This window comes from Cherax quadricarinatus, chromosome 54 (genome assembly GCF_038502225.1).
Source record: "Cherax quadricarinatus isolate ZL_2023a chromosome 54, ASM3850222v1, whole genome shotgun sequence".
In the NCBI taxonomy this organism is placed as follows: domain Eukaryota; kingdom Metazoa; phylum Arthropoda; class Malacostraca; order Decapoda; family Parastacidae; genus Cherax; species Cherax quadricarinatus.
Window position 1 is genome coordinate 7,762,898 of NC_091345.1, and position 21,943 is coordinate 7,784,840.

The 21,943-nt window shown below is 44.3% G+C and overlaps 1 protein-coding gene across 7 annotated transcripts in view; it reads right to left on the bottom strand.

Moving 5' to 3' along the window:
- LOC128699070 (uncharacterized) overlaps positions 1–21,943 on the bottom strand; it is a gene marked incomplete at its 3' end in the record, with an annotated part of 618,513 nt that overhangs the window by 324,842 nt on the left and 271,728 nt on the right.

Genomic DNA, 21,943 nt, shown 5'->3' on the forward strand with positions numbered 1-21,943 from the left:
ACTGTTACTGACCCACTGGAGGGAGTTACTGAGTGACTGTTACTGACCCACTGGAGGGAGTTACTGAGTGACTGTTACTGACCCACTGGAGGGAGTTACTGTTACTGACCCTCTGGAGGGAGTTACTGAGTGACTGTTACTGACCCTCTGGAGGGAGTTACTGACTGTTACTGACCCACTGGAGGGAGTTACTGAGTGACTGTTACTGACCCTCTGGAGGGAGTTACTGAGTGACTGTTACTGACCCACTGGAGGGAGTTACTGAGTGACTGTTACTGACCCACTGGAGGGAGTTACTGAGTGACTGTTACTGACCCTCTGGAGGGAGTTACTGAGTGACTGTTACTGACCCTCTGGAGGGAGTTACTGAGTGACTGTTACTGACCCACTGGAGGGAGTTACTGAGTGACTGTTACTGACCCTCTGGAGGGAGTTACTGAGTGACTGTTACTGACCCACTTGAGGGAGTTACTGAGTGACTGTTACTGACCCACTTGAGGGAGTTACTGAGTGACTGTTACTGACCCACTGGAGGGAGTTACTGAGTGACTGTTACTGACCCTCTGGAGGGAGTTACTGACTGTTACTGACCCACTGGAGGGAGTTACTGAGTGACTGTTACTGACCCTCTGGAGGGAGTTACTGAGTGACTGTTACTGACCCTCTGGAGGGAGTTACTGAGTGACTGTTACTGACCCACTTGAGGGAGTTACTGAGTGACTGTTACTGACCCTCTGGAGGGAGTTACTGAGTGACTGTTACTGACCCACTTGAGGGAGTTACTGAGTGACTGTTACTGACCCTCTGGAGGGAGTTACTGAGTGACTGTTACTGACCCACTTGAGGGAGTTACTGAGTGACTGTTACTGACCCTCTGGAGGGAGTTACTGAGTGACTGTTACTGACCCACTGGAGGGAGTTACTGAGTGACTGTTACTGACCCACTTGAGGGAGTTACTGAGTGACTGTTACTGACCCTCTGGAGGGAGTTACTGAGTGACTGTTACTGACCCTCTGGAGGGAGTTACTGACTGTTACTGACCCACTGGAGGGAGTTACTGAGTGACTGTTACTGACCCTCTGGAGGGAGTTACTGAGTGACTGTTACTGACCCTCTGGAGGGAGTTACTGAGTGACTGTTACTGACCCACTTGAGGGAGTTACTGAGTGACTGTTACTGACCCTCTGGAGGGAGTTACTGAGTGACTGTTACTGACCCACTTGAGGGAGTTACTGAGTGACTGTTACTGACCCTCTGGAGGGAGTTACTGAGTGACTGTTACTGACCCACTGGAGGGAGTTACTGAGTGACTGTTACTGACCCTCTGGAGGGAGTTACTGACTGTTACTGACCCACTGGAGGGAGTTACTGAGTGACTGTTACTGACCCTCTGGAGGGAGTTACTGAGTGACTGTTACTGACCCACTGGAGGGAGTTACTGAGTGACTGTTACTGACCCACTGGAGGGAGTTACTGTTACTGACCCTCTGGAGGGAGTTACTGAGTGACTGTTACTGACCCTCTGGAGGGAGTTACTGAGTGACTGTTACTGACCCTCTGGAGGGAGTTACTGACTGTTACTGACCCACTGGAGGGAGTTACTGAGTGACTGTTACTGACCCTCTGGAGGGAGTTACTGAGTGACTGTTACTGACCCACTGGAGGGAGTTACTGAGTGACTGTTACTGACCCACTGGAGGGAGTTACTGAGTGACTGTTACTGACCCTCTGGAGGGAGTTACTGAGTGACTGTTACTGACCCTCTGGAGGGAGTTACTGACTGTTACTGACCCACTGGAGGGAGTTACTGAGTGACTGTTACTGACCCTCTGGAGGGAGTTACTGACTGTTACTGACCCACTGGAGGGAGTTACTGAGTGACTGTTACTGACCCTCTGGAGGGAGTTACTGAGTGACTGTTACTGACCCTCTGGAGGGAGTTACTGACTGTTACTGACCCACTGGAGGGAGTTACTGAGTGACTGTTACTGACCCTCTGGAGGGAGTTACTGAGTGACTGTTACTGACCCACTTGAGGGAGTTACTGTTACTGACCCTCTGGAGGGAGTTACTGAGTGACTGTTACTGACCCACTGGAGGGAGTTACTGAGTGACTGTTACTGACCCTCTGGAGGGAGTTACTGACTGTTACTGACCCACTGGAGGGAGTTACTGAGTGACTGTTACTGACCCTCTGGAGGGAGTTACTGAGTGACTGTTACTGACCCACTGGAGGGAGTTACTGAGTGACTGTTACTGACCCTCTGGAGGGAGTTACTGTTACTGACCCTCTGGAGGGAGTTACTGAGTGACTGTTACTGACCCACTGGAGGGAGTTACTGAGTGACTGTTACTGACCCTCTGGAGGGAGTTACTGTTACTGACCCTCTGGAGGGAGTTACTGAGTGACTGTTACTGACCCACTGGAGGGAGTTACTGAGTGACTGTTACTGACCCACTGGAGGGAGTTACTGAGTGACTGTTACTGACCCTCTGGAGGGAGTTACTGAGTGACTGTTACTGACCCACTTGAGGGAGTTACTGTTACTGACCCTCTGGAGGGAGTTACTGAGTGACTGTTACTGACCCACTTGAGGGAGTTACTGTTACTGACCCTCTGGAGGGAGTTACTGAGTGACTGTTACTGACCCACTGGAGGGAGTTACTGAGTGACTGTTACTGACCCACTTGAGGGAGTTACTGTTACTGACCCTCTGGAGGGAGTTACTGAGTGACTGTTACTGACCCACTGGAGGGAGTTACTGAGTGACTGTTACTGACCCACTGGAGGGAGTTACTGAGTGACTGTTACTGACCCTCTGGAGGGAGTTACTGAGTGACTGTTACTGACCCACTGGAGGGAGTTACTGAGTGACTGTTACTGACCCTCTGGAGGGAGTTACTGAGTGACTGTTACTGACCCACTGGAGGGAGTTACTGAGTGACTGTTACTGACCCACTGGAGGGAGTTACTGAGTGACTGTTACTGACCCACTGGAGGGAGTTACTGAGTGACTGTTACTGACCCACTGGAGGGAGTTACTGAGTGACTGTTACTGACCCTCTGGAGGGAGTTACTGAGTGACTGTTACTGACCCTCTGGAGGGAGTTACTGAGTGACTGTTACTGACCCTCTGGAGGGAGTTACTGAGTGACTGTTACTGACCCTCTGGAGGGAGTTACTGAGTGACTGTTACTGACCCACTGGAGGGAGTTACTGAGTGACTGTTACTGACCCACTGGAGGGAGTTACTGAGTGAGGTCAAGTGTGTTTGCTACTGACCCACTAGAATCTTGCAAATAAATGTGAAAATGGGGGAGGGAAGAAAGTGACGATAAATTTGCAGAATAACGAAGTGCAATGCACGATATACAATGTATATATGTTAGGAATTCTGAACAAATTATTATAATTAAATAATATAAAAATAAGAACATGGTATTATTATTATTAATGTAATTATGAAGAACAACTAAACCTGTTGGAATCAAACAGCACCTGAGGAATGTTAAGTAATCAGGTTTGATCCAAGGAAGGGGAAGAGAATTCTGATTCCTTGAATCAGGAGCCCTTCACCGGCATCCAACTACCCCTTTCAAGGCCTCACTGGCTAATCCGTTTTATTTTTATTGGTTAATTTTTTTTATAAAATCTTGGACAATTATTGTTTGATTTGTTTCAAGAGCTCAAAGAGACAGGAGCTAGGACTCGACCCCCCCCCCATGAACACATCTGTGGTTGTACACTCACTCCTTCGACTCTTGAATATTTTCTAGCTTCCCCCTCTCTCTCACCCTTGTAGTTCTTTCTTCTCCATATTCCCCCTTCCTTAATTTTTCTTCCTCTTCCCTATCTCCTTTTTTATCCAAGCTTTCGCCCATTTATATTCACCCTCCGTCTCCTCCCCTTCGTTCTCTCCTGTCTGCTCCGCTCAGCTAACTCTGTCTACCGGCCGACAGTCACAACGTCATCCAGCGCTATCATCTCAATTCATCAACGTCTCCTCATACCTGTGTCCTGTTTTGAGTTTTATTTTTAGCCTCACAGCTAGGCTGCTTGTGTCAGTGGCCCACACCGGAATCACTCCGAATGATAACTAGAGACTTGGCACACTGTACAGAGTGCCTCCAATAAAAAGCAGAGGAGCGACGAGTGACGAGTACACTTAAGAGAGAACACTAAGTGTAACGAGTACAGTCAAAGTTAAGTCAATAAGTGCAAAAGGATTTTTTAACACCCGCCCTTCTTACACAAGGAGAATTAAAACTCTTCACGAGGGAAATGTATAAGTTCCTCAAGTTGGTTCTTGGTCACCCGGACTGCAGTGCCTATGCTGAACTGCGTGCAGCTAGCACCAAGAGCTTGGTTGATAGGCCATCAACCAGGAGGCCTGGTCTGGGACCGGACTGTGAGGACGGTGGTCCCCAGAATCGTTTTTTAAAGGCCTACGTAATGCTTTAGCAGATGATCTTTCTGCTCTAGTTATATTGTTTTGGGTTGTGTAGTTCATGTTTCTCCAGATAATTATCAATTTAGTGTTTAAGCAGCCTTTCAAAGATTTTTCGGATGCATGACGTTCATGCTACTGATCTGTAAATTCGTTATTGTTCTACTGGGAGTGCAACGGACAAGTGTACTAGTAGCAGCAGCAACACATACAGCAGGAGGCATTCTCGAGATTCCCCAGCGCTCAGGCTTAATGCCCAAAGCTGGGGTGTGGCTCCAAAAGCATCCTGTAGTGTTTGCTGCCTTTGCACCTGCTGACATCGTCTGCTGCTATGCAGCTGTCACACCCTTCGAGTCCAGTGTGAGCGAGGTTTGTGGCAGCCCTAGGTGCCTAGTTTCTCCCTCCAAGCCCCGTTGGGGCGGGGAATGGGGCTAGGTCTGGGGACAGCTGGTCCCAGAAGATGAGGAGGTACTTGTGCCTCTTTCCATGGCAGACATCGGTCTGAAGACATTCCCATGACAGGGAGCCAAGGCCTGGCCACCTCTTGGAAAAGGCCCGGGCCGGGCGATTATACCGGCGAATCTACTACCTACCTATTGTTCTACTAATTTGTGAAGAGGAGTCATGTCTTCACTTTTCAGCTCCTCTGCGATTCCACGTGAATCTAAGTCCCTTTTCCAAAGAATATCGCATTCCAAGAATCAGACCCAAGTGCTGTGCGCGTTGGCATGTTGTCCATTTCAAAGTCCAAAGGATTTATGCTAATATCAGATGTATAATTCACAGGGTTGGCAGGTTTAACGAAAAATCTATCTTAAATCTTCTGCACTCATGGCATCGATACGATCGCTGGACACTGAAACTTTCCCTTTCGGAGCTTTTCACATTTCTTTACCATCAACTGTGTATGAATCTCTTTTGAGTAGATTAAACCAACACTGTCTTTTAACTTTAATGTGACCGATTTGCAGATATTATCCTTGGGGATCCACGATGCAGGATCGTAAACATGCCACCATAGACGTATTAAGCATTTTGTTGAATTTGCGGAAATCCAACATGACCACCAGGAAAAAGGGTATATAAATATGCTTGATCTTAGCTACAGTCGCTTCTAAAATAAAAGATTTAAATTATTTTAACGTCTATTCTCTCTCTCTCTCTCTCTCCTTTTCCCACTTAGTTCTCTCCAATTCTCTGTATCCTTTGCTGTTCCGCTCTTATCATCTATACCTCCCTGTTGTCTGACAGTATTCTCGTAAAAGTCTTCTTAGCTCTTCCTCCTCCTTCAGTCACATCGCCTAAACTTGCATTTTCTTTTCAGAGGAATTGATTTTTGGCCACTGCAAATTCGTCATGTTTTTTCCTTAAATTTAACAACTTACTATACCATTTAGGAGAGTATAAGTTTGATATTTGCAATATGTGAGCAAAACGTTGCAACATAGCCTTGCAAACCGATAATAACCTATTAATATCTCTCTTCGTATCAACATCATTCCCCCCTCAAGGGAAGTACCTTGATGGCAGTGAGAAGGGAGAGGCTCTTGATCCAAATAATCAGGCTTATCCTTCCCTTCCTTTGTAACGAACCTGGTGCTATATGACCCCAACTAGTTTCATGCTTTCCTATGATTAAAATACGTAATTGTAATCATTTTCTGCTTCCACGAGAGCATTGGGAGAGGAACTGACACTTGTCTCAGTGGCTAAGCAGTGGCAACAGCTTGTGCATGACACACCAGCTAGTAAAGTGGCTACATGTGACAAGTTTCAGTAGTGCTGCTGAGGACACAGCAGCAGAACTAAAAAGCACAGGATGATTATAAAATATTTCCCGGAGTCTACAATACCCACAGAGAGTGGATACCTGAAGGATGGTTTAGGGGGTCAACGCCCCCGCGGCTCGGTCCCAGACCAGGACGCCAGGTGGATCAAACCCTAGTTAACTGAGATGTTACTGTACGCAGTCCAATATATATTATATACCCTTCCACCTCCTACCTTCTTTGTACTACCCTGCCACCTCCCTTAATAATGTACTACCCTGCTACCTCCCTCATTCCTTATCTAGTGGAAGATATGGGTCACAAGTGCCTTATCAGTAAGGCTGGCCGGAGCAGAAGTCTTATCACCCTTAGTAGTTCCTGCATTAATCCATCCTCCTTCCTACCCCCCTTTCTCCCTCCCCCCCTCTCTCTCTCTTCCCCTGTTTTTCCTCATATTCTGCCAGGCGCAGTTACCCCTCACTCACGTTTTACCATTGGCTTACCTGCTGATACTTGAAGGTTACGTGTAAACAATTCCTGGGACTCAACGCCCCCGAGACTCGCTCATAGATTAGGCCTCCCGGTGATGACCTGAGGAATCAGGCTGTTGGAGCTAGCCATGACGTTGGAACTGTCCTTGATGCTGGTGAGGGGATCTTGATCTAGGGAACTGGATCTGTGCTCCAGTTATTTGAATTGAGCCTGAATGCCTTCCATCCCCATAGGCACTGTACAATCCCCCATAATAATCTTACTGTATGTGTTGTACCCCTGGTCTTCGTTTGGTGTAGGCTGCACCATCTGAGCCTCCTGCTTTTGTAGAGAGTAATTTGTATACAGACTTGTACCATTCCCTTCAGTATTTTCCAGGTGTTTATCATGATACATTTTCTTCATCTACGTTACAGGAAGTAATATATAGATTTTTTTTAGACGTTTCCGATAATATAATGAATTCAATTCATTCGGGAAGTGAAACTTTTCAATGAATCCTCAAGTTAAGTATTTCTGCCTGTTTCAAATGCAGCTGTTAGTGTATAGCAATATCACAGGCTAGAGAGAACCAGCCACTTAAACAATATCAACCACTGACTTGGCATCTCTTGTTTTGAAGGTTCCAGTTCTCTAGGCTATCATTTTCCTTTCAACCTGACGTGTTCAACGTTCTAGAGTTTTAGTGGCATGCATAGATGGGGATGGAGGGTGGAGGAAGGGGAGAGTTTTCAGAGTTACTATCGTCACCTCGTCTAGGCAACCGTCTGGTCCGCGTTATTTCCTGCGGACAACATGGTTCCTGAGTGCCGGTCTCAGACCTGGCCTAATAAATCTTAAAAATATAATATTACAGGATTAATAACTATTAAGAAATAGTAAAATTGTGTGTACACTGAATGTAACTACAAGTCTAAAGTGCAGAGCGTTTTAGCAAGCGTTTGTTGCGCACCTTCCTTAGCCTTTTCAACGCCCTCCCACAGTGGATAAGGGAAATGTTCAACGAACCTTTGGCTGTCTTAAAGAGGGAACATGATAAGTTCCTCAAATCAGTTCCTGGTCAGCCTGGGCTGTGTGTGGCCAACACCAACAGCCTAGTCGATCAAGCCAGCAGCTGGTCTGGTCTGGGGCCAGACCCCTGGGAAAGGAGGGAAGGGAGACGAACCGAGAAGCAACGTAAGGTAAACATAAGTTAAGATGATAGGCGGGAGACATAACTGTGATATACTTATAACCGGTTTTGTGAGTTCTACCCCATCCCCAACCCGGCTTCTATATGGACCACCTAGTAGTCCACACTCCCACACAGTGGTCCATACTCCCACATGGCCATCACAACTTGGCTGGAGTGCTGCTGTTTACCAGCCTATTACCTTCCTTTCAACATTCCTTATCACCATTCCGTGATCTTCCTCATCCCCATCCCTCCCTCTATCACCAGCCTCTCTCTCTCTTTTTTTTTATCACCGTGTTATTTCCTCTTTCATCATCAAATTGTCCATTTATCACCACGCTCTCCTCTTATTGCCACGTTCTTCTCTTGTTACCATTGTGTTCACGTATCGCCCACTTATGACCATGCTGTCCACTGATCCCCATGCTTTCCTCTCCCCCTTTTATTCCATCTTCCTCTTAATTATCAAATATAGTGGGACAGCCGCCATCTTTATCAACACCAAAGGGTTGAGTTAAATATTATTATACCTGAAGCTGGTGGGTTATTAGGTGGGTAGTTTATTGGATGGGTGGGTAGATTATTGGGTCGGTGGGTTATTGGGTGGTTGGGCGGGTTGGTTAGAGAGAGATAGTGGGAGTGTGTGTGTGTGTGTACTCACCTAGTTGTGGTTGCAGGGTTCGAATCACAGCCCCTGACCACGTCTCTTCATTGACCGCTACTTCCCAATCCATGAGCTTTATCATACCTCTTCTTAAAGCAATGTATGGATCCTGCCTCCACTACATCACTTCTCAGGCTATTCCACTTTCTGGGAACTCCGTGACTGAAGAAATACTTCTTAACATCCCTGTGATTCATTCGAGTCTTCACCGTCGAACTGTGACCCCTTGTTTCTGTGTCCCATCTCTGGAACATCCGGCCTCTGTCCACCTTGTCGATTCCTCTCAGTATTTCAAACGTCGTTATCATATCCCTCCTGTCTTCCAGTGTCGTCAGGTCGATTTCTCTTAACCTCTCCTCCAGGACAAGTCTTGTTGCAAGCCTTTGCGCCTTCTCTTGTTTCCTTACATGCTTGGCTAGGTGTGGGTTCTAAATTGGTGTTGCATACTCCACTATGGGCCTAACGTACACAGCGTACATGTAACTGAATGATTCCTTATTCAGATGTCGGAATGCTGTTCCTAGGTTTCCTAGGCGCCCGTATGCTGTAGCAGTTATGTGGTTGATGTGCGCCTCAGAAAATGTGCCCGGTGTTATACTCACCCCAAGATCCTTTTCCTTGAGTGACGTTTGTAGTCTCTGGCCCCCCAAGACTGTACTCCGTCTGTGGTCTTCTTTGCCCTTCCCCAACCTTCATGACTTTGCACTTGGTGGGGTTGAACCCCAGGAGCCAGTTGCTGGACCAGGCCTGCAGCCTGTCCAGATCCCTTTGTAGTTCTGCCTGGTCCTCGTCCAAGTGAATTCTTCTCATCAACTTCACATCATCTGCAAACAGGAACACTTCGGAGTCTATTCCTTCCGTGTGTGTGTGATCTCTCTCTCTCTCTCTCTCTCTCTCTCTCACATATACACGAGCGCACATGCACATACATACATACATGCATACACACACACACACACACACACACACACACACACACACACACACACACACACACACACACCTACCTGAGGCTAAATCTCTGGCTATGCAGCTGGAGGCGGTATCTTCACGCGTCAGATATCAAAACACGAACTAGAGCCAGGGAGAGTGGGCAGGATGGAGAGGGAAGGTAGGAAGGATAAGTAACCGAGGGAGGGTGAGAGAGTGGGAGATAGAGGAAGCGGGAGGGAGGGAGGAGATAGAGGGAGGAATTTAGAGACAAATCTCACTCACACACACACACACACACACACACACACACACACACACACACACACACACACACACACACACACACACACACTCTCCCTCTCTCTCTCTCTCTGTGTGTCAGAGCTTATAAGCAATTCATATCTAGACAGAAAAAAAGTGTAGCAGGAACTTCCAAAGAGTGGTCTCAGGAATGGTCCTTCAAGAACTAATAGGAACAGCCTAACAGGAATAATCCAAGTGGAATAGACCATTACAACATGGTCTAGGATGTAGTGAAAGGCAAATATAATACTGATGCACTATACACAGACATGTAAATGCCTTCAACAAATGGTGTAATAGCGCACACAATGAGTGCAAAATGAATAAGTGAAAAAAATGGCCATATGAATTTTGAGCTTTTTAATAAAAGAAAAGAAAAAAGATAGTAAGGTAAAAACGGAGGCTACCGTAGTGAAAAAAAAAATCCGTTTTCCAAGGCACAGTTCTTGCCCCAATTGTCTTCCTAATTTTCGCATCAGAAATATCTTTTGCAGACGATACTAGGATACTGGATGAAGGCGGCGTCCATTGTGAATACAGCAAACCTCAGACTGATAAATACCAAGTTACCAAGTCATTCAGTGGGTCACTGACATTTTCTGTGGAGAATAAAAACAGAGTAGCTACTCAGCAGAGCGAAAGAATACCTGAAAGATACAGGATATGATGTACACATTACAACGAACCTCTCGCCTGACAAGCACCAACAGGGATATCTGTTATTTGTTAATGGTTCCAGGGACTAGGGATCATTACCCCTGTGGTCCGGTCTCACGCTAGGGCCACAAAATTGGAAAAGAAATATCACAGGAGTAAACACTGTTGATAAAATACACTGGAAAGTAATGATACGGGTATATAAAATATATGAACAAATTTTCAACATTTATCTTTGTCATAAAACAAAGATAAATCACCAATTTCTGCCTGAGTGCAAAACGTTTAACAGGTCGACTGTGCCTTCCTGGGTAGTCTCCCAACCCTGCCTGAGGCAAAACTTCTCAAGATGACCACCTGGTCAACCAGGCTGTTGCTGCCCACGGCTCGCAAACCCCCATAGCCATCACTTCCTGAAGGAAGTGGCCAAGATTTCTCATGAAAACTTAGGTTTGTACCGGCAATATTCTTTCTTATATCTTCTGGTACTAACATGAAGAGTCTTGGACCACGCGTGTTAACACAGTGTTCCGTTGTGCCCATGGCGCCCATGCTGTTTACTGGATGGGTTACGAGTTTTTCTACTCCCGCAGCCCGGCCCTAGGCCAGGCTTAATTCCGCATTTCCTGCAATATCTCTTATTAGAATTCGAGTGCTTCTCGCGTAGAAATTGAGTGATATCTCTCTTCTCCGCTCTAGCGAGTATATCCAGTACTTCGAAATATTCCCAGTAGTTTCAATCTATTTCCTAGCTTATTCCTGCAGTAAATATTCTCTACATTTTCTATCCCTTATATGAGTCTCACCAACCTTCAAAGAAGCTATAAAGGTCAGAATAGTATTCTACTAGACGCACTATCACTTTTGTGACAGTAAACTATCACTATTTTCTCCCTGGCCTTGTCAACATTCGCTTGGTCGACATTAAAATTCCTTGATATTTGAGCTGTTCCCTCCGTTCTAAGAACAGATGTAACTTAATCCTGTGTTGGTTGCTGGCTTTCAGTTCTGTGTCCATCCCGTTTCTCTGTAGTTGTCATTTGTCTGATCAACATACGTTTTACACGGCCTTGTGCAAACCTTACACAGACAAAAACAGATACGCGTATACACCTTTGATATACCTCTGATGAGTTTCAAAGAGTCTTACTACTCCCGGAGCCCAGCCATGGACCAGGGTCGTCTGATATACATACTGCGTATACGTATAATGTACACGAATAACCATGCACACATACAAATAAATACACATGCGAACGCATACATATACAGGCAAATGCACAAACGCATTATCACAAAGTATCAAACTTAGCTATTTCAGAGTTCTGGTGGATTTTTGCAGTCATTAAATACACGTTTCAGAATCCACGTCATTTGCGAAGCTGTTCCCAAACTTCATGAACAATTACATCGACAATTAATTCGTATTTACGTCATCCGAAATCATAACAGCCAAGACCAATCATGTAATTCCCCAATATGATTTTATTTGACTGCTATAAGTTATATTTATCGCAGAGTTGTTAATACCATTATGTGCCTGTGTATTTCTTTAACCATTTCTTAAACAACTGCGTAAGTTATTCATTCCATCTGATCCAAGGTGGTGGAAGTCTTGTGTATCAATGCCATCATGGGAAAAAGTTAAACCCGTATGGACAATACAGTGCTTGGAGAACGGTCTGCCCAACAACTTGATTGGGCAGACCGGCAAGCAGGAGGCCTGGTGTGGGTATGACTACTTCCTTGGATCAAAAGCCCCTCACTAGCATGTAGGAACCTCCCTTGAGACTCTCGAAACTCATCAAAGGTACATTTCAAGGGAGGTCTTGACGCCGGAGAGGAGATTTTAATCCAAGGCATCAGATATTGCTTCTTCTTGGGTCAAGGGACATAAACAGTCTATAATTTTTTGCTTAAAAGCAGAAATATTTGTAAGTTTCAAGTGTAAATTACAGATGTTTTACTTACGAATTCAATTTGATTTATTTTTTCTTTTTCTTTGTGAGGCTAAACAATTTTTTTTTATTATATTTTATTTTTATGTATCGTATTTTGGCTATTTTCTTCATATCTATATCGTACCTGTGACCGGTTTGAGAGTTCTACTTTTGAAGTCCTGGCTAGATACAGTAATGAAAAAAAAATACACATCAGTACAAAGTAGGTTTTTACTGTGAGAATGTTACGCTCTACTGAGACTGTTTTCGCTCAGAGTTAAACACGAAACTCTGATGTATTTGCCGATACTGTAGAGTAAATTAATTATGAAAGCAATGATGCACACGAGAGTCATGTCGGTCATCACACAAGATTCAGGAGATGCGGCTGTTCACAATCCTAGTACATATCCAGAATCAAAAGCAATCAGTGACATATCTGTAAATGGATGGTTAACTGGGTTCAAAGTCTATTGACTAAACGGGGGTCATCAACAGTGCGCGTCGCAATGGTTCGCCCAGGCCTGCAGGGAGGCGAATACAAAGAGCAAGAAAGCGTGGATTAATCAGCAGAGAAAAAAAATAGTGAACCTAGCTAGGAGTAACTGTCCAATCACGAGAATTTTAATCCCTAAAACTGGGTTTAGAGCAAACTTTCAGCGCATATACAATGAGACATTTACCTCTCGGAAAATCTTGCCAGCTCTATGCAGATTCGATAACTTAAACAAAATATCGTGATATCTGACCATGTTGCTCCACTTTCTGCAAACATTTTCATTGAAAGTGTGTCTTAGATCGATGACGAGGAAATAATGTTATTGTACAAGCAACTCTGCATGCCACTTGAATGGAACCAAGATGGTCAATACACGTGAGCATCAAACAATAGTATTCAAAACCAAACATATCCCAGAGTGTTTTCTAGCCCCAAGAAGCGAAATTTTTTTTAAGAAACAAGAATATATCATCTCGGAGCTTTCATGGATCGGAAATAAAACCAGCTGATGTCACATCAGGCCCATAGATATTATCACCAAAATATCCCCAACTAAGTAACAAATAACATATTTTCGTTCTTGCAAACATGTAAGGTTTTAAACAAAATAACAAAATACAGTTCATTAGTGGACTCCTTAAATGTCACGTGCAATGTCTGCATCATTCAGAGGTCCACGTAAAAGTAAAAGTATAACATAAGAAGGATTGGTCTGCATGTTATACATGTTACAGAGTCGCTAATATGCACTGACAACACCACAAACGACGTAGTCAAAGTTTTAGCAGTGAAAATTAAAAAATCTAAATTTAGTTATATCGCACTTATATATAAACCAGATACAGCTTCCCAGCAGTTAAGACCAGCTACTGAAAAATGAACACTTCCTTGAAAATCTTGCAAACCAGATGATTCAATTCAAGACATCTAAAATGGAAGAAAATAAGTGATCCATACGGTACTGCCTCCACACAGGTAAGGCACCACAGACACATGTTGCTGCTGGCGGCCAGCGGGCCGCCAGCAGCAACAGCCTGGTTGACCAGGCAAGCACCAGACAAGCCTGGTCCAGTACTTAGCTCCAGTAGAAAAACTCGAGAAACTCATCAGAATTATATCAAAGGTAAGTGTCACCACTGATCCTGCAAGAGGGAGCAGAAGCTCTGTCTGAACCATTAGCTAAAATCTACAAGTGAATTAACACAGGACAGTTCCTGGAGATCTAGAAGACAGTGAATGCAGTCTCAATAATTAAGAAATAAGACAGACGGTGTTAAATTACAGACCAATATCACCGACATACACAGTATGCAAGGAAATCTAAAAGATAATCAGGACAGTAGCGGAACACTCTGAGAGAAGTTTCAGAACTAATAATCAGCAAGAGCTTCGAGATGGTAAATCTAGCCTTACAAACCTGTTCAGGTTCTATGACAAAGTAAGAGAAGTCCGGAGAGAGAGAGAGAGAGAGAGAGAGAGAGAGAGAGAGAGAGAGAGAGAGAGAGAGAAAATTGATGGATGAACTGCACATTCTTGAACTGAAAAAAGGCATTTGGTACTATACTATTACGCAAGATACTGCATCAAACAGTATCTATGGAAAGGTGACAATGAGGGTTTTTCTGAGAAAAGATTTCAAAATGGGAAAATATAACAAGTGACGATCCACAAGTGAATTGTGTACCAATATGACAGTCAAGATGAGATCGAGTCAGATGTATCCTTGTTTCACGATGTAAAATTTAATAGAATAAAAAGCAATAGGCAAGGAAATGCTACAAATAAACCTGGACAAACTGCAAGCTAAGTCAGATAAGTGGCTCCTTGTATTCAACTCCAGAAAATGCAAGCCTATGAAAACTGGAGAAGGGGCAAGAAGAGCGGGAATTGTTTCTGCACTCGGGGACAAAAGCGGCAAACCTCCCTCGATGGGAAAAGCCTAGGGAGGAGTCAGTATTGTGCCGAGCACATCGCCGGAGAAACACGTCAACCAAATATCCTCTGCAGCTAATGCTCGTTTGGTTTATCTAAGTGTAGCGCATAAAAAAAAATCTGATTCCATTCATAAATACATGGCATTTTTGGTGTGATAAATGTGGAGCTAAAATTTAAATGCTTATGTCATTTTTCCCAGTGTGCTGAGGGAACGTCACTGAATTAAAGTATATAAAGGTTCAAATATTTTTGCACAAACTATTATAATATACCAAGCAATGTGTATTTTCAGACCCAAAATGTTCCACGTTTATATATATGAAGTATGTTTTAGACTTATAAATTCTTTTGTGACACCTGTAGTATATACTTACCAGGAGGAGCCTGAGTTGAGGCTAGCGGGAATATTAGTCCATTTATTTGGAAAATGCCAAATTAGAATCAGGATAATTTTGGAGGGACGATTGTACTGAGAAACTGTTATGAAAATATGGAAGTGTATATTGTTAATCAAAGACTTGTCTTCCATTTAATGGTGGTAGTAACTTGTAGTAATGTCCTTGAATATTAGGACCTGTTTGATAATCTCTATATTAATAGAGATTATCATGTTGGAGTCCAGCAGTCAGTTATTTGGAAAGTTGACCGTAATCAACGTGGATCTGATCAACAGCTGTGTACCTGCAACACCCATAATAATAATAAAATAGTTCTGTCATATACATTTATGTCCACATTATCTTATACAAACCTGTATCTTATCTTACCATGTTACTATTTCCTATACATTTCATATACCCTTGATGAGTTCCGAGACTTTTTCTACTCCCCTGGTCAACCAGGCTGTTGCTGCTGGTGGCCCGCTGACTCACATATCCATGACAGCCTAGTTGATCTGATACCTGGTGAGAATACTTGTTCAGCTTCCTCTTGAAGATTTCTATTCTTGCCCCAGCAGTGTTTCTGATATCTTAGTCTAGGTCCACGGATGTTGATATAATGAACTCTTACGGTATCCATGGTGCCCCGGCTTTTCATTGGGATGTGCCAATTATTGGGAAATAACCGGAATATGTTATACGGAAATCCGGAAAACTGGGCGGAGTACCAGGAATTATTAATTAAAAAAATTACTCTTGGATGAACATATTTCTCTGCTGATTTAAATCTTATTTCTATCGTAATAAGTGTATTTAATATACTTTCCCCTTACGTAAACACTGATGCTTTAAAAGGTTTTGTGTACTAAATATAATTATGAATTTGCATTTTTTAATTACCTCGTGGAGGTGAAAGATCGTTTATTCCACTTTCACTGTGATGTGAGAGATCCTGAGAAGTGCATGCTACCTACTACTCGTACGTGACCAATGTTACCCAGAAACCTGTGTTACAGTCCCCCTTCTTCATGTCACACAATTATCTATGTAATTTACTCATTCTGTGTTTTTCCATTACGTTTTCTCCAGGCGTATTCCCGGGTCTACGTTCTCTGTTTAAAAATCAAATACCCGGGTGGTGGAAGCATTTAACTACCCTCTTCTTCATAAGTCGTAGTCCTTATCCATTATTCATTTACATTACACAGTACTGGAGAAGTTGGCTGGGTAAAAAATACTCAAGAAGCCTTGGGAAGCGGGAAACAGGTACACGAGGACACACAAGCTACGGTTACAAAGCTAAAGTCACAGATGAGTCACGGATGTCAGGAAGTATTTCTTCAGCTTCAGGGCGATCAGAAAGTAGAATGATAAGTACGAAGTAGTGGCAGAAGGTTCCACATATAGATTTAACAATAGGTATGACAGGGCCCACGAAGCTAGGAAGAAGAACTAGAGGCGAAATCTCGAACACTGTTACCAAAAACAGGCGAGCACAAGTAGGTGAGAATACACACAGAAGAAAGATGAAGGTAGGAGAAGAGGATGTAAGAGAAGCGTCGGAGCTAGGGATGCGGAGGCAGAATGAGAATGAGAGCTGGATGAAGGGAATGTAAGGGAGGTGGAGATGGGAGAGGGAAATGTTGAGGTAGTGAAAGAAAGTGGCTGTAGGGAAATGGAGTGTGGAGGGAGGCGTGGAGGGAGGAGGGGCAGGGAGGCGTGGAGGGAGGAGGGGCGGGAAGGCAGGCAGCGCCGACCCAGTCACCTTTAAAAGCGAAAAAGCCTATTAAATGACCATCATTAAATTTAACACCCCAATAAATATGGAGGGATTGTTCAGCAGATTAATGGTCCGTGTGTGTGATTTGTCTGTTTGGCTGTCTTATAGGTCTGTGTGGCTGTAAGGCTGTGACTTCAGCGTGGTTCTTTGTGACAACTATCATGTCTGTTTAGCTGGCTGGCTGTGTAGTCTGTGTGGTTGTTTAGCTGGCTGTCTGTGTTATCTGCTTGGCTGTTTGTGATTTTTGTGTTTGTCTGATTTGTATGGGCGCTCCTGATTTCTATATGACTAGTCTGCGCGTAATTTTGTCAAGCTCATCAAACTGAAAATATAAAAGTGCCAACACGGGAAAAAAGACACGTCAATCATGACATTCCTGATGTCAGAATTCCCTGTGAACCTCCTGACCCAGCAGGCTCCTGATGTCAGAATTCCCTGTGAACCTCCTGACCCAGCAGGCTCCTGATGTCAGAATTCCCTGTGAACCTCCTGACCCAGCAGGCTCCTGATGTCAGAATTCCCTGTGAACCTCCTGACCCAGCAGGCTCCTGATGCCAGGATTCACTCTGAACCTCCTGACCCAGCAAGCTCCTGATGCTAGGATTAATTACCTGGAGGTTACCTGGAGGTTATTCCGGGGATCAACGCCCCCGCGGCCCGGTCCACGACCAGGCCTCCCGATGGATCAGGGCCTGATCAACTAGGCTGTTACTGCTGGCCGCACGCAGTCCGACGTACGAGCCACAGCCCGGCTGATCCGGCACCGACTTTAGGTATCTGTCCAGCTCTCTCTTGAAGGCAGCCAGGGGTTTATTGGCAATTCCCCTAATGCTTGATGGGAGGCTGTTGAACAGTTTTGGGTCCCGGACACTTATGGTGTTTTCTCTTAGTGTACCAATGGCGCCCCTACTTTTTATTGGCGGCATTTTGCATCGCCTGCCCAGTCTTTTACTTTCGTAGGGAGTGATTTCTGTGTGCAGATTTGGGACCATTCCTTCCAGGATTTTCCAAGTGTAGATTATGATATATCTCTCCCTCCTGCGTTCCAACGAGTACAAGTCAAGTGCTTCCAAGCGTTCCCAGTAGTTAAGGTGCTTGACAGAACTTATACGTGCAGTAAAGGATCTCTGTACACTCTCTAGATCTGCGATTTCACCTGCTTTGTATGGAGATGTTAATGTACAGCAGTATTCCAGCCTAGAGAGAACAAGTGATTTGAAAAGGATCATCATGGGCTTGGCATCTCTCGTTTTGAAAGTTCTCATTATCCATCCTATCATTTTCTTTGCACGTGCGATCGTGGCACTGTTGTGATCCTTGAAAGTGAGATCCTCAGACATTACTACTCCCAGGTCCCTGACCCAGCAGGTTCCTGATGCCAGGATTCACTGTGAACCCGGATTCTCTGTGAACCTCCTGACCCAGCAGGCTCCAGATGCCAGGATTCACTGTGAACCCAGGATTCTCTGTGAACCTCCTGACCCAGCAGGCTCCTGATGCCAGGATTCACTGTGAACCTCCTGACCCAGCAGGCTCCTGATGCCAGGATTCACTGTGAACCTCCTGACCCATCAGGCTCTTGATGGCAGAGGCTCATAGATCAACATCATATATTATTAACCAATAACAAATAAATTAGGAAACTATGATCAGAAGATAATATTGTCGGAGTGTCCGTAACACCATAATCATGTTTAAAAATAGCAAAAATAAAAAAAAGTACGGAATAACTCCCTTGTATACCTAATATACTGCCATGTACTGTTTACACTTATATTGGAAGAAATATTGAAAAAAGGAGATAAATTTACAATTTACACAGTGGATAGTGTCCCTTATTTTTAAAGTGCGTTATATCGAGGGTTTACTACTGAAAGGCTTCTCTCTGGAGGATGACTCTCACAGAGTGCCATTTAAAATTGTTCGTAGATACACATCATTAGAAATCAAGCTGCGAGATAGAAAAGAGAATGACACTGCCTGTGTTTGCCAAGAAAGAGTGACAACTCCACAAAAGGTTCCAAACCTAAAAATAAAAACAAATGTAAAGAAATACTGGTTAGAGAAATATAAAAGAATACCTGGAAGCTTTATTCAGTGCCCAGCAGAGACAAAGATAGAATTTAAAAATTAACAATATAAAATTATCCAAATTTAAGTTTTAGAAAAAAAAAATACCTTTGATATACCCTTGATGAGTTCGAGAGATTTTCTACTCCCAGATGGAACTTAAAGGAGATGGAACTTTCACTGATGACACGTACTTATCAAGTCTTCATGAGGTCAGGTTATTGTGGTAGTGATAAGCTGAGATTTCTTACTCGTTTCTGCAATTTTGCAAGTTTCTGATGTGTTGATTGCAACACGAAAGGCCTAGAGCTATTATTCAATTCCCTCTGTGGTTGTTTTCGCATCTTGTATCACTTGTTAGCGATTCTTGTTACATACACACACACACACACAAAAGGGAACAGAGACAGGATACTCCATAGATGGGATACAGCAACAAGGGGTCACCGTTGTTAGTTGAAGACTCAGATGAATCACAGGGATGTTAGGAAGTATTTCTTCACAGAACTGTCAGGAAGCGGAATAGTCTGAGAAGTGATGTAGTGGAGGCAGGATCCATACATAGCTTTAAGAAGATGTATGATAAAACTCATGAAGCAGGAAGTGTGTCCTAGTAGCGACCAGTAAAGAAACGGGACCAGGAGCTGTGAATCGACCCCTGCAACCACAACCAGGTGAGTACAAATAGGTAAGTACACACACACTTCACAGCTACATGCTGGGTGCAGGCAGAACACCATGAAGGAATATCGTGTAGGGAGCTGGGTACCAAATTCAGCCAACTAGGTTTTAACATCCCCTGTGGACCAGATAACTCAGTGTCACGGCAGAGGCATGTGAAAGAGTAGAAAACTTCAGAAAATCATTCAGAAACTTGAACAAAAAATTCTTCAAAGCCTAACAGCATGCGAATATTATTAATAAACGAGCAGTCCCAGCATGGAGCTCACACCTTATTTAGCAGAGAAGGAACTCGGTTTGCAATGAGGATACTACGAAAACCGAGAAGAATGCACTGTAAGGAAAGGTTGAAAGAAATGAATCTAACGGCCCTGGGAGTGAAGAACAAGGGGAAGACATTGACAAAAAATTTTGAGACTAAGTGACGGGACAGATAACGACCAATATTAATGAAACACACGTTGAAGCTGAAGACGCGGATGTGGCACAGGGATGCACAGAAGTATTTCCTTAAGGTCTAGGTGGCTGAAATGTGGAATGACTTGGACGAGGCAGCGATGAAGGCAGACTCAATATCCTGCTTGAAGAGTACAGATAAGGTCCAAGAGACCAGAAATCAGTAATGCCGATCAAGAGGGAACCAGGAGCTAAGTATCGACCCCCGGCGAACTCGGCGAGTACAATCTGGAGGGCACCCTCGCTTCAAGGCTTCATATATTCTTCAGTAACAAGGGCAAGCACCTTATATTTTTTCCCACACTACCATAATTCACCCACACACTACCATAATTCACCCACACACTACCATGATTCACCCACACACTACCATAATTCACCCACACACTACCATGACTCACCCACACACTACGAAGAATGTTATGTTCAGTACATGAACGGCGCGGAACCATTACTCTGAAGAGGTTCAGCCAACTTCATGACCTGTGTTTCTCATATGTAAAAATAGGGACCAAGTTATAGAAAAACCCAAATGAAATTTCACTGCTCATATATGCACGATCACACATCTGAACTACTGAGAACGCTTGAAGTCCCTTCAACTGTATTCCTTGGAATGTACACGAAAAAGGTATATAATACTCTATATCTTGAAAATTCTGGAAGGACTGGCTCCAAACCTTAACACTGAAATCATTCCATATGACAAGGAAGTTGGCAGATCGTGCACAATACGTCCAATACAATGGAGGGGCAAGACGAGAACTAAGACAGAAATTGACGAGTGTCAGGGGTCCCAGAATCTTAACTCCCTCCCTCCTTGCATAAGGAAAATTACAACAAACCTCTGGCTGTTTTCAGGAGGAAACTGGACAGGTTCTTCAAATCAGTGCCTAACTAGCTGGGCTGTGGTATATATGCTGGACTGTGTGCGGCCTGCTTGATCAGGCCTTGACCCTCCAGGAGGCCTGATTTGGGGCCGTGCCGCGGGGATACTGATCCAGGAAACGTCTTTCAGGTATCCTTCAGGTAAACAATCATTCACAAATATAAGAGATTAAGTCTTGGGAATTTTCTAACCTTCTATTTTAAGCTATTTACTGACTCTTGAAAACTTCTACTGAGGTGGAAGAGGAACAGAATGACAAGTAACAGGAATAAAAGAAAAAAGAAGAAAAAACTAGGATAAGACTACCGATGGCACAGATGACTGAGAAGCAGGACTTAGTTGATAGATGATTAGGAGGCTGAGGATATGGAGGAATATGCGTACAGAGGCGGGTACTTTCACAATAACAACATTCGCAACCAATATCCTTACTAATATGCAATCCATTAGTGGATTTCCCTAGCATCCCCGCGCCACAGCTGGCACCCTGTACCACAGCTGGCCCCCGTACTACAGCTGGTAGCCTGTACCACAGCTGGCACCCTGTACCACAGCTGCCCCCGTACTACAGCTGGTAGCCTGTACCACAGCTGGCACCCTGTACCACAGCTGGCCCCCGTACTACAGCTGGTAGCCTGTACCACAGCTGGCACCCTGTACCACAGCTGCCCCCGTACTACAGCTGTTACCCTTGTATCACAGCTGGCACCTTGTACCACAGCTGAGACCCCGTATCTGAGCTGGTAACTTTACTAGAGGTGGCACCCTGTATTGAATCTGGCACCCTGTGCTACAGCAGGTACGTTGCACTACATCTGGCAACCAGTACTACATGTCACTCGCCCTGGTATACCACTCGCCGGCTGGTATAC